This window comes from Kogia breviceps, chromosome 4, assembly GCF_026419965.1.
Source record: "Kogia breviceps isolate mKogBre1 chromosome 4, mKogBre1 haplotype 1, whole genome shotgun sequence".
Classification (NCBI taxonomy): Eukaryota; Metazoa; Chordata; class Mammalia; order Artiodactyla; family Physeteridae; genus Kogia; species Kogia breviceps.
Window position 1 is genome coordinate 90,438,109 of NC_081313.1, and position 4,489 is coordinate 90,442,597.

The 4,489-nt window shown below is 37.9% G+C and overlaps 1 pseudogene; it reads right to left on the reverse strand.

Annotated features, from left to right (window-relative positions):
• Positions 1 to 4,024: 4,024 nt before the first annotated feature.
• Positions 4,025 to 4,275, reverse strand: LOC131754608 (small ribosomal subunit protein eS21 pseudogene; annotated as a pseudogene).
• Between the last annotated feature and the right edge of the window lie 214 nt (positions 4,276 to 4,489).

A 4,489-nucleotide genomic window follows, 5' to 3' on the forward strand; every position in this document is an offset into this window, starting at 1 on the left:
AGGGGAGAGGAGTAGGATGAATTGGGAGATTGGGATTGACATATATACACTAATAAGTATAAAATAGATAACTAATAAGAACCTGCTGTATAAAAATAAATAAATAAAAATTTTAAAAAGGAATATTTACTGTCTGATCTGTTAACAATAAGGTTGCTGACCTCTACTATACAATAATCTTTGTTGTATAAATGACTTATGAGGATATTTTTCCCAAAGATAGTTCTTACCCTAAGCTGCCACCAGCTTTTAACATAAAAATTTTGTTTTGTTTCACATAGATACAGAACATACAAACTTGTGTCAAATAGCATTCTCAATTCTCTCTTGGTTGCCCTGGTATTTAGAACATGAGGTAAGGTCCAACAGAGCTGGGAAGTAGTAAAAAATGTATATAATTGTATAGATAAAATAAGGTACTATATGGCTTATCCATCTTTCAGAGAAATGAGAAGAAAAATATTTAATCATAGATACTGTCTGTGACAAATCTATGACATATAAGCATGTCTTAATGTGAGACAACAAAAAATGTCATGCCAGTGAATACTCTTATTAAGATATTTCTCGCAAAGATAATGCTAGTTTCATTGTCAGGGTTTAAATTGTTAGGACATGTTAAGAATGATCAGGTTTCTTGCAAGGAAATATAGTCACATTCAGACCTAATTAAACTTAAAAGCTTTTACACAGCCAACGAAACCATCAACAAAATGAAAAGACCAATAAAGTGCCAATATCCAAAATATATATACAGCTCATACCACTCAACATCAAAAAAACCCCCAAACAACCCAATTAAAAAATGGGCAAAACAACTGAATAGACATTTTTCCAAAGAAGATGTACAGATGGCCAACAGGCACATGAAAAGATGCTCAACATTGCTCTTCATCAGGAAAATGAAAATTAAAACCACAATGAGATATCACCCCATACCTGTCAGAATGGCTATCATCAAAAAGAACACAAATAACAAATGTTGGGGAGGATGTGGAAAAAAGGGACCCTCATACACTGTTGGTGGTAATGTCAATCGGTGTAGCCACTGTGGAAAACAATATGGCAATTTCTCAAAAATCTAAAAATAGAACTACCATATGACCCAGCAATTCCACTCCTGGGTATATATATCTGAAGCAAATTAAAACACTAATTCAAAAAGATACATGCACCCCAATGTTCATAGCAGCATAATTGACAATTGCCAAGATATGGAAACCACCTAAGTGTCCCTCAACAGGTGAATGGATGAAGAAGATGTGGTATATATATATACAATGGAATACTACTCAGCCATAAAAAAGAATGAAAATTTGCCATTTCCAACAACATGGATGGACTTAGAGGATATTATGCCAAGTGAAATAAGTCAGAGAGAGAAAGAAATATACTATATGATATCACTTATATGTGGAATCTAAATAATAGAACTAGTGAATATAACAAAAAGGAAACAGTCACAGATATAGAGAACAAACTAGAGGTTACCAGTGGGGAGAGGGGAGGGGGCAGGGGCAAGATAAAGTAGGGGATTAAGAGGTACAAACTATTGGGTATAAAATCTGCTACAAGGATATACTGTACAACAGAGGGAATATAGCCAATATTTTATAATCACTATAAATGAGTATAACATTTTAAAAACTGTGAATCACTATGTTGTACACCTGTAACTTATATAATATTGTATAACTATATCTCAATTTTTAAAAAGTTAAAAAAAAGAAAGAATCACATTCAGGCATTCAGGCAGCAGGGTTTCTCTCGCTTCAATGTGCATATGAATCACGTGGGGAACGTCTCACAATGCAGATGCTGGCTCAGTAGTCTGAGGTGGGACTTGGGATTGTGCATCCCGAACAGGCTCACCCCTGGGCCACACTTTGAGTTGCCAAGCTCTATTACTTAGTCTTTTCTCTATTTTCCTGTGGTAACCAGTCTCTAAGATGGCTCCCAATCATCGCTACCTGCAGAATCCACCTTCTTGTGTGATCCTCTCTCACATTGTGCCAGGGTGGATCTGTATGAGAGTTTATGCATGGTATGTCACTTCCAAGATTAGTTTATAAAAGACTTCCATCGTAGGTGTATGTTTTCTCTCTTTCTCCCTCTCTCTCCCTCTCCCTCTCTCTCTCTCATTCCACCTGGGGAAAGCCAACTGCCATGCTAGAAGGCAATAGAGTGGAAAGGACCATATACTGAGAAGCTGTGTTATCTGACCAGCAGCTACTGAGGACCCAAGGCCTACTAACAACTACCTGAGTGAATTTAGAACCAGATCCTTCAACTCTGGCTAAATATTGACATCCATGCAGCCCTGTCTGAGAGCTTGACTGCAAATTCATAAGAGACCCTGAGCCAGAACCACCCAGGTAAGCCACTTTCTGATTCCCAACCCTCAGAAACTATGTGAGATAATACATGGTTGTGGTTTTTTCCAGCTGCTAAGTTTTGTGATAATTTGTTACACAGCAATAGGTAACTAATACCTTTAGTTAATGATTTTACAGTATCTTTTTAGAGAGTCTGCACTGATCAAGAAAGGGTAAAATGCAGTTATTTATGGCTAATCAAAAAAGAAAAAACTAATACCTTATAACTACAGTGTCTTTTCACATTAATCACCATGCTTTAGTCTCACACTCATTAGACGTAGAGATGGCAGGATCACAGTCCCCCTTTACAGAGTTGGAATCTGGTAGGTCCAGAGAAGCTTGATGTTTGTCCAATATCATATAGCAAGTCCGACAAACCTGAACTGGACCTCCACCTTTCATATTTCTCCTCCCAGCATTCTTGTCATTAGAATCCTCTGCCTCTGCTTACCATTTCTATCCAACTGTGGGTTGGTGGTCAACTAAATAAGGAAGCTGGGAAACATTTAAGAGTTTAGCTCTAGGTTGTAATACCCATTATAAGAGTGGGAGTTGTAATGAGAGCTACCAGCTGTTACATCACTTGTGCCATTATTATTTTATCTGATACTTTATTGAACCAGATAAACTGTCATATTATGTATAGCCCAGGACCTAACTGGCAGATCTCCCACCAACCCTTTATGTATCAGTGACTTGATAAAAACTGCATTTAATTCTTTTTTCCACCTTTCTTGAGATATAATTTACAAACCACACTGTATAAGTTTAAGGTGTACAGCGTAAAGATTTGACTTACATATATTGTGAAATGATTACCACAATAAGTTTAGTTAACATCTGTCATCTCATATAGATACAAAAAATAAAAGAAAAAGAAAAGACTGTTTTTTCCTTGTGATAAAAACTCATGGATCCACTCTCTTAACTTGCAAGTATACCCTACAGCAGTGTCACCTATAGTTATCATGTTGTACATTACATCCCTCGTACTTGTTTATCTTACAAACTGGAAGGTTGCATTTTTTACCACCTTCATCCAGTTCCCCCCTCCCTCCAATCCCCACCTCTTGTACCCACAAATCTGATCTGTTCTTTGAGTTTGGGGCTTTTTAAAGATTCCACATACAAGCGAGTTCACAGGGTGTTTAATTTTATTGCATGTTAATGAAAGCACTTAGGAGTGAGGTGGGGTTATGTCTCCAGTTTCTTCACTGTTTTGAAAGGATCACTTAGGGTTTACAAAATTTTGAGTTTGGAGATCATGTAGAAGAAATTAATAAGCAGTTGAAAAAGCTTATAAACAACCAAGATGTCCTGGCTTCCACATTCAGGAATACACCTGATCTACTGGAGGATGAGTTAGTATTTGGTTATCTGGGATCTATGTTGATTTGTGATTCACTAAAATATTTCTGCATGACATTAGTTTTAGTCATGTCTTTAGATGTTTGGGGAAAAATAAGCATGAAACATCATGATATTAAGGCATTTTATGATTTGGGAAAAATATTTGGGAGGACAAAATTATTCTTCTTGAGCTAAGAAAGTATGAAAATAGTCATCTAAACAAATATTCTTTTTTTGTTTTGTGGTTTTTCACTATTTATTTGTGACAAATACTCCACATCTGTAATCCTCTCTAGTCAGAAGTTCTTTGAGACGATGGCGTCGGTCTTGGCCAGTCGGAGAATGGAATCATCTGACTCACCCATCCTGTGGATGGCCCCGCAGATAGCGTAGGTTTTAAACTCGCCGTTGAACGTGCCTGTCACTGCGCCAGCCTCGGCCACGTTCATCTGGATGGCGCGTGGTTCTTGGCAGCGATGATGCGGTAGCTGGACGAGCATTTCCGCGGCACGCACAGGTCCATGAACTCACTGGCGTCGTTCCGCATGTTGAGGGTGCATCTGGTGGCACCATGATGAGTGCTTGCGCAGAAAGGCAAAACAACTATTCTTAAAGCAACTTACACTACATTTTCCAATTCCCTGAGTGTTGAAATCACCAGAAACTAGAGAGCCTGGCTAGGGTGGTAACATCACCACCCACTAGCTATGTGATACTTGGTTAAAGTCGCTGAACTTCAGTCTCTTTACTAAAAAATGGGC